Source organism: Diceros bicornis, chromosome 11 (genome assembly GCF_020826845.1).
Source record: "Diceros bicornis minor isolate mBicDic1 chromosome 11, mDicBic1.mat.cur, whole genome shotgun sequence".
Lineage (NCBI taxonomy): Eukaryota > Metazoa > Chordata > Mammalia > Perissodactyla > Rhinocerotidae > Diceros > Diceros bicornis.
The window spans coordinates 32,331,429-32,348,078 of NC_080750.1; the positions used below are offsets into that span (position 1 = coordinate 32,331,429).

Here is a 16,650-nt window from a genome sequence, read left to right on the forward strand (position 1 = left end):
GGGCCCTGGGAATATAATAAATAATGAAGAACAAAATTATTTTTCCCCTTAGAAGGATGGGTTCTTTTTATCAGGTTGTAGACCCCCATCATTATCTGCCAGCTGGATAGTATTCAGGGAGCTGGTGAAAAGCACTTCCCTCACACTACAATTCTTTGCACCATCTTGCTTAACTCATTCATTCTCACTACCACATTTTGAAACTGAAAGTGGACATTATTTAGTGCAGGAAAGTGAATTATGTTTCAAGTGACCCCATGAATTCTGGCTCTGAACTTCATTCAGAGTTTTTTTTTCTTACTGTTTTACTTTTTCTCTTTCCCTAAAGAAAAAAGGCAGTTCAGTTGATGCCCATTTATCAACTCCTCATTCTAGAGATCTCTTGTTTTCTCATGCTTTGATATAGTATTAAATAACAAAAATTTCTCCTCTCATGTGTAGTTCACACAAAACTAAAAAGCAAGTATTGCACTGGAAAAAAGGAACAAATTATAATTAGCTACATGAATAAATACTTCAGGATGCTACAAAGAAATATTTTTATTTCTCAGCTACAGGACTGTCTTCTTAAGGATAAGCTTTATTATTCATATACTGCAGAAACGAAAGCCCCTCCACACTGGGGTATGTTTAATACCACAAAAATCACACGAAACAGAGAGATTTTATTAACTGAAATTACTAACTGGAAATACATAAGGTGTATGTGATGAAGGGAATAGCAGTGGGGGCCTCGCCCCATCTGTTCACCCACAGGAAGAAGACAGGAAGGCTTACTTGAGGATCTCTTGCTCCCGAACTTACTAGATGTTGTAGCAGGTAGCAGAGGCAACAGGGATACGACAGCCAGCCACTGTCTCCCCTCTGAGTAAGAATATTCCTTTTCCATAAAAACATGACCCCATGCAGGGCCCTTCTCTTTAGCCTGCCAGCGAGGAGGAGCCTCTGGCTTTATGCTTCCCCTCTGTTAGCAATCAATGATATGACTAAATAAGAAGTGATCCGAAGGCCCCTGAAGCAGGCACAAAATCATGGAGGAGCTTTTCCTAATAGGTCTTTAAATACCATCTGGAGAAAAAGAGAACCGTCCATCTTTTGTTTTTCATCTCCGGTCCTAAAAAAGGGCCTAGACAGCTAAAACTTCATAGATACAACACCATACTCCAAGAACTTAGAGTACAGTTCATAATGCATTTGCCATTATTTTACTAGAGATGATGATGATAAAAATTAAGTTACACAGGGCCAGCCCAGTGGCATAGTGGTTAAGTTCGTGCGCTCTGCTTTGGTGGCTTGGGGATCGCAGGTTTGGATCCCAGGCACAGACCTACGCACTGCTCATCAAGTCATGCTGTGGCAGGCGTCCCACATACAAAATAGAGGAAGATGGGCACAGATGTTAGCTCAGGGCCAATCTTACTCAGCAAAAAAAGAGGAAGGTTGGCAACAGATGTTAGCTCAGAGCCAATCTTCTTCACCAAAAGAAAAAAATTGTTACACTTTTTAAACAGAAACAAGTTCCACTATGCTTACTAGTGAATATATAAATATAGTCTTTGATTAGAAGAGCTACTTTCCTCTCTCCCTTGACCCCATTTATTACTTTGTTGAAAGCAAAAGTGAGTCTCTTTATGTCAATGCTATTTGGTGTCTAATTCAACACTACACTTATTATGTTTCTAAACAGATGTGATAAAACACATACATATTTTATTTTAAGGAGTAAATTAGAATTAAGAAAGTCCCCAAATGTGGAAGTTACATCACTTGATTTATACTTTAAAAAAGTTATCAAAGTATATGTAGACAATAATCTTATAGAAATGTATTTTACTTCATTTGTGCCTTATGTAGTTGGGAAAATATTGTAGTTAATACATGAGATTTAAGTCAGTAACATCTAGCTGTGAATCCCAGTAGCTGTACGACCTTGGTTAATTTACTTAATGCAGACGACAGCCCTCAGGGTGGCTCTCATGATCCCTGCCCCCTGGTACTCCTGTCCTATATAATTTCCTTACCTTGAGTGTGGGCAAAACCTGTGACTTGCCTCTAACCTAGAATATGGCAACATTGAGAGAATGTTACTCTTGTGATTGTTATATTATATGGCAAATGTGATAAGATGTCACCCTGTGATTACATTACATTACGTAAGACTCTTTTTTAGAAGACTGGAGCCAGAGATCCTCCTTGTTCTCTTGATGAAATAAATAGCCATGTTGGAGAAACTCACAAGGCAAGAAACTGCTGGCAGCCTCTAGGACCTGAGGCAACCTGAAGCCAAAAGCTAGCAAGAATCTAGGGACCACAGTCATACAGCCATGAGAAACTGAATTCTGCCAAGAACTAGAATGAGCAAGAGAACAGATTCTTCTCCAGTTGGACCTGCAGATGAGATTGCAGCCTTGCAGTGAGGCCAACATCTTGATTGCAGACCCTGGGCAGAGGACTCAGCTAAGTCCAAGTCCCGACCCAGAGAAATTATGATGTAATAACTATGTAATGTCTTAAGATGACGAATTTATGATGATTTGTTACACACTTTAATCCTCAGATTCCTTACATGTAAAATAGAAATGATAGAACCTCCCAAAGTAGTTGTGAGCTTTAAATGCAATACTGTTTTCAAAGCTCACATCCTAGGATCTTGCTCATGGAAAGCTCGCAAAAATTGGTAGTAACATTATTACTGCTAGTATACTAGAAAGTTAAATCTAGTATCTTTTTCGGCGAAAAAGCCTTCATGTTCCTTACTAGCAGTCTGAATTATCTTGCTTACTGCCTTGATCTCTGAAACTGAGATTTATTTATTACTCTCATTTTGATTTCAGATCATTTTAATTACCAATAAAAGGCAAGTACCAACACTGAATGGATGATTACTTATGCGGATGCTTTTAAAGCTAGAATAGTTAGTGGCCTCGTTCCAAAGGTTCTATAAACCATTTTTATAAGTGAAATGGCTATCGTAAAGAAATTTGGATAGAAATCCTGTTATTAGTGGAGAATGCAAAGCAAAGAATGACTAGTACTTTAAGTGTGTCAAGTACAAATTAACATCATTAACTTAAAAGTGTAAAATTTCATCCATGTCTATTTCATTAGGAGGAAAATCATCAGTGAGAAGATGAAGGATTTCATTTCTATCCCATCAGTTCAAACATCTGAATTAGAAGACATTTGAATGTTATCAGTATAGAAGCTGATGTGAAACAATTTTGTGGCCTCAGTTTATTCCTATGGAGCAAACAGAATGCTTTCTAATATAACCACTCAAACAGGAACCATTGAAATTGATAACCCAACTGGTAAACTAACCAGGGATCTCAAGAACCGAGTAGACTACATGGCCCATTCTAAGGGGTGTATTTCATATTTTGTAGTGACAAAGATAATGATATTCCAGAGATGAAGGGATAGAGAGATATAGGACATTTATGTAATGGATTATAAGACTATCCTTTGCTTCTTAGTTCACATAAATCCCTATACCTGTGAAGGCTTAAAAAATACCTGAAAGTTCATAATAAATCAAACTAATGTAAATTGGCCTTTCACTAAACTGGAGAATTGGAGTCTTGCCTGTTTTTTTAAATATGAATTCCATAATCAGAGTTCCTAGCTGATGGGACAGAATATTGACTAGGAGCTCCAAACTTCAAATGCCTTTCATGCCTACTTTTCTTTATCTTATATTCTGATTTATTTACTTCCTCATCAACTGGAATGTTGATGAAGTTCAATAGTTATTAGTGATAGCTCAGCCACTAGTTAATTGTAAATTTGGTCAAACCACTTAATCTCTTTGATTCTTTGTCTCTAGTAAAAGAGAAGAACCATTTTCTTTACTCTTTTCCTTTGTTTTGTTTGTTTGTTTGGGGCTCAGAAGGGATAATATATGTGAAAGCACATTAAAAACGGCAAGTCACTATAGAAATTTAACATAAAATTACCATAAATACTAATATTTCATTTCTAGCCCACAGAAAGCTCATTGAGTAACTTAATAATGTTTATTGACAATGAGATTTCCTGTGCTTTCAAGATGTCATAATTTAGCCATTTTTAATATTGAGTGTATTTTGGTTGTCTTTCTAATAATGGCTACAAATTAGTTTTAATTCATTCACACTCTCTAAAATAGTCCCCTTCTTTTGTAAAGAATAGCATGCATTTAAAGGGAAATAACCATAGAAATAAGAAAAATCTTTACAGATGGAAAAGAGAGCATTAGTCTCCTTGATAGTAAGGTACTCTAACCAGATCCAGTCTGTAAAACAGGTAAGCTAAGAGGAGAAAAAAATATATATACATATGTGTATATATTTATAAAATTTTTTATTATATATATTTTTCTATAAAATGTTTTCTAATCCGTTTACCCAAACTACGAGGGTTAGCAACTCAAAGCATGGCATCATCATGGAATTGTAGCTATGGCAAGTTTTCCTATTTCCTTCATGACTGTTTCCAAGTAGCTCAGCACAATCATAGAGTTTACAATCACATAACTTCTACGAAGTGTACGTCTACATGAATAGAAAACGGTATCAGGTAGAGCAGGAAAGTCAACTCCTTTTGCAGCAATACACTCATCAGTCATCCAAGAACAAGGACATAATTTTTGTTTGACAATATGATAAACACTCACATCACTTAAGATGTCGATAGTTTTTCTTTAAAACATAAAGATGTAAAATAATACTTAATCTCCACTCTTTTTTGCCATTTTGTGTCAGTTAGTACACAACAATATTGTCTCAAGGTGGAATACTTTAAAATAAAGCATTGTTCTCTTGGTGTCTATCAGCTCATTTGATTTGTATGGCAGTGCTCTATAAGCTCTCCTTAAATTATTCTAAGCTATCTTGCTTGGTTCTGCTTATTTCTATGCAGATTAGATTCACCTCTTAAATTCACAATTTAATAACATTAAAGTACACCTAACTCACTTGTATTTGGGGAAATATGCACAGTAAAAAAATCTTTATGAAGGCATCTATGCAGTGCAAAGTCATAATATTATTCTTTAGTAGAAGAGATATTACTTAGCAGCAGATGTACTTATAACTAATTAGATTCTGTTACAAGACACACTAAAGGTGACAAATCTCTAGAAAAAGAAGCCATTTCTTGATGAGAAGAATTTATATTCACCATCAGATAATTATTTCCTGATTAAAAAAAAAAGCCAGAGTGGGGGTAATATTATTGAAAAATAAAGCATTTGAAAAACAGTGACAAGAAGATTTAGAGAAAAATGTATACCATACATTCATAGAGGTGGACAGGGGGCCTTCAAATGCCAGGTGTGGATAAACGGATATGGTTACATCACTCAATGCACATACAGCACATGGCCTTTTGGAGCACATACTTGAAGGGACATCGAACCATGAATCACAGCCACATCAATTAGAAAGCATAGAATCTGAGCAGAGGTAGATAATTCATTTAATTCAAGTCAAACTTAAATAGTCCAGTTCCATAAATTCAGATGGTCTTCACAGGAAGACAGTCATAGTAATTTACATTTGATTTAACTTACCAAAAATCAAAAGAACCAGCATAATCCAAGAAAATAGAGGGTTTATGCTAACATAGATTTAGGGCTTACAATTGTCCATTTTCCCTACAATTGCTAATACTTCACCTTCTTCAGTATATACCTAGCCTAGTAAATGAACCTTTGAGTAAATGGCTTCTAGATCTTTCTTTTTTTTACTACGTGATTGTGGCAGTCTGAGTAAACTGTTTTTCATCTCTGCTGTCCACCTCAGTTTCCTGATGTCGACATACAGATGCAACTCGTTAAGTCATGCCTACATGGTCACAACAACAAGGAAATGGAATTGTAGAAAGCAGCAGAAGTAGCTATAATTTATTAGACAACGTTATCATCTTCTTACATGATGCTGAGCTGGGCACTTAATTTAAATAGACATGGTCTCTGCAGCCTAAAGAATTTATGAACTAAAACATAAATAATACACTCTTGCTCCTTTCCAAGAGGAGAAGAACATAGATCTTCCCTGTGGGCTTCCTAATTAAATCCAAGCAGTAGAACTCCAAGATAACCTGATCACTAGCTTTAGTCCATTTCACTTTTCTTCTTTTTGACTCTTGCCCTCTATCACTCCACAATTTAAGGAGACTTTGGGAAGAAGAAGGCTTATAGAAGAAATCAAAAAGGCAAATATCCTCAAACATTAAATAACATGAAATAATAGAAGCTGAAATGAGACTAGAAAAAAGTGACATATTGATGATACAGGAAAGGATAAAAATCTCTTTTATAAACCAAACTAGCACCCAAATAGACAAAGGAGGTAAGAGATATTATCTGAATAAACAATGATAATCAAAAAGTGTAAATTAAGGCCAAGAACTGAAGAGGAATAAAGAATATTTTTTAAAAAATTAAAACAGAGGGCTTGGGAGCTGTTTAGCAAAATAAATTTTCCTAAATGGAATTATGGCTCTAGCAACTCAGCAAAAAAGATCAAATTAAGACAAATATTAAGTAATTCAAGACTATACTATCTAAATAATTGAAATATTTGGCTTAAATTGGCATCTCTTTTAACATTTTTATATAAAGGTGCAATACTGGGTAGCAATGGCATAAAAGTGCTGAATAATGACATTTTAAGAGGCAGAGCCAGTTCCACAAATGAAGATCTTCCCATTTGAAATGACATCAAAGGTAGGGCCTGGTAGAGCTGGCCACTCTGTCATCGACCAGGTTCATTTTCTTGACTGATCCAGATGTAGTAGGTAAAGATACCAGGCTTAACTCAATTCTATAGTTGCTTTACTTTTCCATTTCACTTTGTGTAGATATAGCCCAGTCCTCCCTTGTAAGAATGTTGAGGTAACCTCTCTGTTAACTACTGTGTGGTCTTGAAATGCCTAGATAAGCAACCACATCTTTTAAATGTGAAGAAAAGATTGAGTTATGATATTTGATTTCATCACATTTAATGCCATTCCGTTGCAAGTTCATATGGTAAATAATACATTTTTGAAATTAACCAAATGAGTGCTTAAACAAAAGATTGATATCACTTTAATTTCAATTGTAATAGACAGTCAACAAATATTTACTGAATATTTACTACGTGCCAGCCATTGGGACCAAAATTCTTCACCTAACTGCGTAATAGGGGTAACATAAGAAGAATCTTAGAGATTCAGAGCTAGTAAGCATTAGTTTTTCAGATTAAAGTGCTACATACATTCCAATTACCTGATTATTATTTGACCAGTGTCCTGAGGGAAAAGGTACAGCTTTTACCATTATGAAACACTCAAAGTATTGCATCATGGCTGACCCACCAAACGAAGGTTGGAGTAAGCTAAGTAAATATTGGTTGAGCACTTGCCTCAGAGGTCAAAAAAATTCACAATGAAATTAATTTATTCACCTTTAGCTGAACTAGCAAAGATGCTATTATTTTGGTTTAACTTCCAAACTGGAAAAATCAAAATGAAAAATATTAAAATTCAATAAAAACATTATTACAAGTAATCCATTAATTAAAATATCTGAGCAAATAATTTCTATGTGAGGTTTTCTCCTGAGACCTCTATGATATCATAATATAGAAGACTGAAACTGAAATATGAAAGCATTTGTGAGATGGGGAGAGAGTCCACTAGGTGAATATTTTCTTCTAGATTTAGGTGCATGTATAACAGCAGAGGTGGTTCAGAAAAGGGAGACAATCTCCTATGAAGAGTAGCAAGGGGCACAGTGCTCCCACCTCAAGGTTCAATATTCCCATCCTAAGTCACAACAATTTCATGATACCCTGAGGGAAAGAGAGGAGGAGTCAGGGAACTATAATTGAGAGAAACATGACAGAACATATAAACATGATAATTCACAGACTCTGCCATATAACTACAAGACAAAATCACAGCTCCATCATGAGATTGTACACACATCGCACATTTTGACAAAATGCACATCAATAACAAAGATAAACTATAAGCTCTATCTTGTAAATAATATTCTTCCATTTTGAAGCCTTTGCTTATGATATAGGAGTGGGGTGGGGCAAGGACATTAGATCTGAGGAGCAGGCATTGTAAAGAGCCCCATCTCAATCCTGCTACTGCAGAGAGGTCACTGAGAAGGAGCCTTTGTTTCCACCAGCCCCTAAATCAATTGCTCTGTTATTAATTCTCTTGGCAGAGGATTAAAAATGGGTTGACTTTTGCCATTTTAATGAAGTTAAGGCATTCACCATCCAGCCACTTTAGTGTCTGGTCTGGTTTAAGGCAAATCTTTTATTTCCGGAATATTTTACCTTAGAGAAAGAATCATAAACCAGTCAATTGTGGACCCAAATCGTATTAATTCTGGAGCCCTAGTACCAGCCACCTGCCCCGCCTTTTAATTCTTCCTCACACAGACAATTAAGCAGACACTGGAAATCATCAGCCATGTAAGAGGCCCTTTCTCTATTCTCTGGTTCTCAACCTCACAAGTGACAAGTGCAAACCTGGGATATAAGGAAATAAAAGAACATCTTTCTCAATATGAGCTTAGTGCCATACTAATCTAAAGTAACATAGCTCTGGGGCTGCAAACTAGAATGGGCTCAACCCAGGGCAATGACTGTCTAAAGTGAGCAGTTTGAAGGAAGAGTCCTTCCCTGTATAGCCACAGAAGGTTAGCAGAGCAAAGCCTTATCACGGTCCTAAGAAACCTGCACATCAACTTCAGTGAGAGCCTCCTCCCAAGAGCTGTTCTGCTGGAGGGAAGCGTGATTTCATGCACTTCACAGCCAGCTCAATGCAGGGAGCTGGAGGCTGCTGCTCTGGGAAGCTGGTGTTTACAGCTCAGCCTTGCCAGCGCCAATGAGGAACACAGAGCAGATGTTATTTTCCTCCTGTTTTTACACTCCTTTGGAAAGAAAGATTTTCTGTTCTTCTTCCAAATTTCTTCCATATTTGGCTCTTTATTAGCTAGTGCTACATACTCTGCCTAGTAGCCAAGATTTTATGGCAATAGCTCTTTATTTACAATCTGAGTAAAAATTAACTTGGGTCCATTATCAGCAATATATCCTAATTTAGATATAAACTTTGACTTTACAGAAGTAGCCCATTCTCAACATACCTTTTTTTATTTCCCTTCAGAGAATAAAAACAACTGATATGCAAAAGATAAAAGAAACATTTGTGAATCATGTTCCAGATAAGGGATAAAAAGAAAGATGTCATAAAAGGGATGCTATTTTTTCTATTGTCTGTTGGATTCTCTTTGTAAGTTAGATTCTTAGGAAGAAAAATCTACTTTCTTATAGTAGCTTAGCACTAAATGGTCCTCTAAGAATGAAAGTCAAACTACTTTCTTAGCAAATAGCTTAAAACCAGAGAGTGATTCGGCCACAAGGAGAATCTCATGGATCAGCTTTTCCGTTTTCTTGCAGAGGCAGGGGAATATTATATTTCATTGAAAATATGAAATAAATATAGGCCTTTTTTCAACTTCAATAACTCATGAAAACAAAATTTTTTATAAAGATTTATTATGTATTATATATCAACAAAATACTCTCTGAAGTAGAAAATTTTATGAGGAAAAATAGTAATCACTCCATCTGAATGTAATATCAAGAATTGTCCTCTATAAAAATCACATCTTTAGATCCTCCCCCCCAACCAAAGAATCAAGGAATCACACATCACTTCTTTATTTTTCAGCTATAGTTCAAAAACAGACAAGCCAAGAATTTTATGCTCAAATAATTCCAAATCTTCCTGAAATCAATATTGTCAGAGAAGTTGTAACAAAAAAAGCCATCCTCATCACTATCTAACCAGAGTATCTGGTTATTCTCTTCCAGGTAAGACAGAAGTAAGAGGTTTTTTTTAAGATACTCAATGCACTCTAAAAATAATCATGCTGTAGGACACTGACTGTTATCACTATAATCAAAACTACTTCTTATGCTCTCAGATGCAATAAGCCATAGAAAGAAAATTACCACGACATGTGAGGCTAAAGAACTTGGGTTGTATGTTGCTTTCCACTGTTAAGAAAAGCCCACTCTATTAGTCTTCCTCCGAGCGTTCAGCGATATGTTATGTCAAGAACATACGATATGCCCTTGCTTTATTTAAACAAAATAATAAAAGTGAAATCATTGTTGTCACATTCTCTGTTCAATAACTGGTGTCCATGTTTCAACTGCCATTTCTCTAAGATAATTTAGAGACAAATCAGAGCACATAACTCATAACATGCAACATCACCCTTCTTGGTGACATTTTTCCAAGTATTTCTTTGGGAAAATAAAAAACTAAAACCTAAATCAGTTTCTCTTACACATTACCAATACTAACATAATTCAAATTCTCACCCCACTTCCTCTCACCCTACCCCTTACCTCATTCTGCCATTAACATTCTAACTCTTACTTTATCATAGCAGAATAAGCATATTATTCATAAGCCATTGAGCCTCAACCATAGGATGCACTCTTCTCAGAGGTACCAGCGCTCACCTGCTTGCCTTCCCTCTGCAGAGTGGGTCTCAGGCCTATGTGACTTTTTGTCCAAACTCATCAGCAGTGAGCTAAATTTTAAGCTCTACTGGTCCTTTCCTCCAAGGTTCTAAGCTTTAACAATTCCAAACTCTTCCCTGTGCTCCTCCAGCTCTACAGGTGGTAACTACCTGCTGTAGCTGCCACCTTTGTGATAATTTTACCTTGTTAAAAATGTTATGCCTACTTAATCACTTATCTTCAATATCTATGTTCAAATAACCAGTGTGGTTCCTGTCTCTGGACTGAGACCTGATTAATTCAATAACCCTATAGGGGCAGTTAGAGCAAGCACGATTGTCCCCATTTTACAAATGTCCACAAAGTAACATTTTAACCCTGGGAAAGGAAAATCTGGGACTTGAACTCAGTCTTCAAACTCCAATCCTAGCACTCTTTCCATAGAAACTGCTTCCATGTGTAAACTGAATAAAGTATTTCTCATAGATACTCTACATGTGCAATCAAAAACCATATGTAGAAGGTATATAAGGTGGCCCAGATGAATATGACTAATTGAAATCATATCTTTTGCACAAAGCCTCAGGTTAATTTTTACATAAAAGTTCTTCAATTTCAATCCATTCTAATAGTTTTAAGAGGTTGGGTTAACATGTATTTTTATTCCTGTGGTATAGTAAATAGTCATGATCCATTAAATTTGAGCCCATTGAAGAATGTCAAAACCATACTTATGAGCTCATTATTTCCTATACAATTTTAAAAGTGGAATTTAAAAAGCAAAAGCAAAATACTAAATAAAACATAGCTCTCAGCATTACATTTGCTTGCTGCCAGATATTCTATAAATATGAAAACAGATCTTGGAAGGTGTTGTTTAAAATGAAAGTAAAGAGTATTTCCTGGTGGTGTGTTCAGCAAGATTTTCCAGACATGGGCTTCCTTACTCTTCTTGGCCAAATGGTATGTTTTTTCCTCCTGTCTGCTCAGTGAATGTGTTTCTAAAGGCTGCTTTGTGTTCTGTAAATCACAGGAATTCCTTTACGGTACAACTGGAGGCCCTGGCAGCAAAGCCTAATCAAATTGAAGCAAGCACCACAAACACTTCCCAACAGCCTTCTTCCACAATTGGCAGCATTAAGACAACAACAACAAAATAGTGAAAAGAGAAACTACAAAAGCAAATACATCAACTTTTGTTCTTCTTCCCTCATTTCTTTCTAGGTCCTCAGGACTGAAACACAGGAAAAATAGATTAAAGGTAGAATCATATCTATAGTACCTATGCTACATAAATATATTAAAATACCTATTCTATATGATATGAAAATGAAATTTCTACCCTTACAGATATATATAGAGAAAAAGATATTACTTTTCCACCATGGAAAATATTCGCAAGCCATATGTTCACATGTCTCATCAGGAATTGAACAAATTCACCTGCTAATTCAATAGGATCAGCCTTCAACTCCCTTTTGGTGGCTTATCAATCATCATTACCGGAAAATAAAGTAAGAAGTGAGAAAACAAAAGAAACTCTTCCAGCTCTCTTAATTGCTGTCAATTAATTAAACACTTATGAAAGAGCAACTCCCCATTTTTATAGCCACAACATTATCAGGATTTTCCATTGAGAAACTAATGTTAAATGATAGCATCTGAGTTGCCTCTGCTTGTGGCTGAATACAGCCTGCTGCATGAGAGGCAACATCCTACAACAGTGATGTGCCATATTAGCCATGGAAGGTTTAGCTGATGACAAGTGGCCTATTCAGTTACGATTAGAGTAGCTTAGAAACATAGGGTGGTGTTTTCCCAGCTCACTACTCAGATAACTAAACCCCTATTCATTTGACTTTGGAGATTATCTGATACCTTGGATCACAGAACCCAAGTCTGCTACCACCAGGCACATGTTAAAAGAAGTCACTAAATGTATTTTTTAAATGTCCATCATAAAAGAAACAATATCTATGTCTTCAATCTTTAACTAATAAGGTAATTGTAAATATTCTACCTTCATCCTGTTAAAATTTATAAAGGTAATGAATAGAGATCATGCTAATATATTCATTAGGGAATTGTCAAGACTTTAAAAACACTACCATCCTTATAATACAGGGTTTTTTAAGTCGAGTGTATAAATATTAGCCTCTAGGGGGAACTCCAGGTTCTTCGCCTTAATTTTCCTAAAGGCTAAGTCAGGAAAAGAGGAGAAATCTCCATTCCCCTAAGAGAGAGTGATCTAGCTGGTCAGACTGCAGGATATTCACTGGAGCATGTTCTGTACAACTGGAGCTTTCAGCGAGTTTAAAAGTCAGCATAAGCAATTCTCTCTTCATGCTCTCTATTCCTTCCATGTGGCAAGGAGGTTGAATCACTGCCCTGGGCAAACTCCTCTCTCTCTCTCTCTTTCTGTATATAAATAGATAGAGGTAACTATATCTACATATATATGTATCTATATACATTCTTTAGAGATATATAGATATATATACACATATATATATGTATATTTGTTTATATACACACACACATGTGCATATTCAAGTGCACCAGGATTATCTGATTACTGCCTTTGCTCAGACATCCATGTCCATGTTCTTGAGAGTAAATACTGTGCAACCAGGATTATCTGATTACTGCCTTTGCTCAGACATCCATGTCCATGTTCTTGAGGGTAAATACTGTGCAAAGGAATATTCGGCATTCCTGACGCACTGGCCATAATATCACAGCTAGATCATTCTCTGATTTCTAACAGAATGCAAGAATAGTACAGAGTGTTCATTTTTAAATTGCACAGAATACCATTAACTAGTTTTGTGACTTTGAGCATATCCCCTTGCTCTATGAGTTCCACTTTCCTCACTAAATGGTTTCTAAACTGCCTTCTGGCTCCAAAACTCTAAGCCTTTTTTCTTCACCAATTTCTTTCCAAGGCTAAGCAAAATTTTGTTCAACTACTCTTGATAGTCTAAGTCATTTCTCCATGGGTGATTTCATTGACATAATGCCACCCAAGGTCATGGAGCAAAACCCAAAATATCCAGCAAGCACACAAGAACTCAAGGCAAGCGCACATGACCAGTCCGCTGCAGAGACCTGGACCACAACAGCCAAAATCAACCTAAATAGACAAATCTCAACAGCAAGGTCACAATCTGCCTTTAATCCAGCATATTGGGTAACATGTGCGACAAGCCTTCTTAGAGCTTTGGGACATGGACTCAGCAAATGTGCACGCTGACTCTTACATCTAAAAATTCAGCGGGATGCAGACACCTTGCATAAATCATCTTTCTGACTATGCCAGCGGCTTTTCATCCTATAACCATGTGGCAATTCAGAACAGGTTTGTATGAGCACAGCCCATCTATATGTAGGAGGAACAAGATTTTCAAAGGAAAAGCAGAGTAGGAGGGTTCTTTTCTCCTCATATATTTGGAGTTCTCATCCATCTCCATTTTGTATCTTTTATCTATCCTGGACACTGAAGAAATAAGCTGGCGGGAACAATTCAGGTAGAGGACAAAGAAGATAATTAGAATCATGGATTCCAAATCTTCCAGAGAATTCAACTATCAAAATGAACTGTGATTATGGAAGGCAGAGCAAATAAAGATTTTAAACTCATTTAATCCAATGCCCTCACTTTACCATAGGAAACTGTAACTCAGAGAGGTCCAATCCTTCATTGGAATGATCTTTATTTTGGGTTTACTTTCCATTCTATTACATGAATGAGAAATTCTGCTTGCGAACACTCCAGAGTTTAGAGAATCAAGTTAAACATACCCAGCTAATATAAGCCTAGTGTATCAGTCACCTATTTCTGCATAACAAATCATCTTGATACTCAGTGGCAAAAACAGTAATGATGTATTATTCCTCATGATTCTGTGAGTCATTTGAGCAGTTCTGTTCATCTCATCTGGGCTCACTCATGGGGTGCAGTCAGCTAGTGGCGAGGCTGGGGCCAGGTGTTCTAAAATTGCCTCACTTAAGTGCCTGGGGCCTCAGCTAGGATGGCTGGACCAGCTGTAACATTTCAGACTCTCTTCCCATGCAATCTTTCATCTGGGCTTTTTACATGATGCTGAAAGTATTCTAAGAGGGCAAAAGTAGAAGTTGTATGGCTTCTAGAAATAGAGGTTCAGAAGTCCCATTATGTCACTTTTGCTGCATTCTGCAGGACAAAGTAAGTCACAAGGAAAGGCCAGATTCAAAGGGTGGGGAAATAGACTCCGTCTCTTTGTAGGAGTAGCTGCAAAGAATCTGTGGGCATATATAATCTACTACACCTAGACAGTAGCGAGAAGTTAGGAGGTTAAATGAGATGCAATTTTGATTTCCTTTGTTTTCAACAGAATGTACCCTTAGGGACAAAGGTGATGCTAGAGGTCATTGATTCGTGCTTATAGACCATTCATTATTTTGAAGTCTAACAAACAGAAACCGTGCCAATGCTATGCTTCTGTACAATGTCCACATCCTAACTGACGCTCACTAAACACATAATCATAACTATGGAGACAGAGGTATGCACAGGCATGTTTCACAGAAACTAAATTACATTTGGTCAGTTATTTATTAAACCCATATTCTTATCTACTATGAAAAGTCATGACCTTCTCACCTAAGGAAAGCAATTACTTTTTTGCACAGAGAATCTTTATATAACAACACAAAGGAGATTCAAAAGTTACCAGGGAAAGAGTGAGGACAGGCAGCAGTCAAGCCTTCTCTTTCTCTTCAGACAAACCTCAAAAACAATGCGACCTATGAGTAAGGGGAAAAGACCTCACCTTCCTCTAGGAATGCCCTCATATTCATGAACATAATATGGGTATTGAATACGATAATTTTTGTGATCTTTTCTACACTAGCATTTTATGATTTTTTACTTTGGTCTATAGTAATTCTTATTTCCTGACCTCTTAACTAATATGTAACTAATTTCAAATGCATAGACAATGAGAGAGAATAATATAACACGATATAACAAATATCATTAATCTAATCATAGCATTTTGCCATATTCGCTTTAGTTCTACTTTTAAAGAAAGATGTAGATAAGGAAACAGAGTAAGCCTTTTGTGTGCTCTCTCTTGATCCCCTTTCTCTTCCTCCAATTCCAAAAATAATAACTGTCCTAACTTTAGTTTCTATTTTTCCCATACGTTTTACTTCTTTAATAAACATGTGCATCTATAAGTTTTTATTTAAAAATGTCTTGTTTTTTACAATATATGTTGAGTTCATTCACTTTTAACTGCTTTAAGGGTGTGAATATACAATTTATTTATTCATTTTATGTTAATGGGCATTTAGATCTCTTGCAATTTTATAACCAATACAAAAATAAAATGCTGCAAAGAAATTTTAGGAAATTGAGTGGTGATCCTGCCTGAACACTACAATTATCTGGAGAGTTTTAAAAAAAAAATCCAGATGCCCTACTCTGGGGCTACACGTGCCATTCTGTTTTACATCATGACAGACCTAGAAAATGATAATATTTATAGGGTGCATTGGAGTAAAGAGTAAAGGTTACTCATGGATAAACAAAGGGGATGAGCCACATCTGCCTCACCAAGCATACCCAGTCTCTTCTCCAAGGGCTCAAATCTCAATAGATTGAAATCCTTTCTCAATTTCCAGCACAATGTTGTGCAGGTACCACTGGCTAAGCAGCACTGTTCTTGAGCAGGGATTCTCAAATTTGGGTCCACATTAGAATCTGTTGGGGAGCTTTTAAAAATCTGCTCAAGCCCAGGCTGCACCTGGACCAATTAAATTAGAATATCTGGAAGTAGGATCAAGACATAAGTGCTTTTTAAATCTCCCAGATGATTCCAATACAGAGTCAAAGTTGAGAACCATGTTGAACAGTATCTCCCAAACTCCCTTGTTTATGAGACTCACCTAGAGCACTTGTTAGCAATGCATATCCCTATGCCTCAAACGCTTCAGTGGCCGGCCTGGGAAGCTGTATGCTTCAAAACGCCTCACGTCTATACCTAGTCACAGAATTACTGTGTCTCAAGTGAAGAGTGGTTTGAAGGCTACTTGAGAGCCACCTGAAAGCCCCTATTTGTTGGAGTAACCAATCTAAGCAAGT

The 16,650-nt window shown here is 36.5% G+C and overlaps 1 protein-coding gene across 1 annotated transcript in view; it reads right to left on the minus strand.

The window, feature by feature from the left end:
- The window catches only part of INPP4B (inositol polyphosphate-4-phosphatase type II B), a 599,434-nt gene that overhangs the window by 261,043 nt on the left and 321,741 nt on the right, over positions 1–16,650 (minus strand). The window lies entirely within an intron of this gene.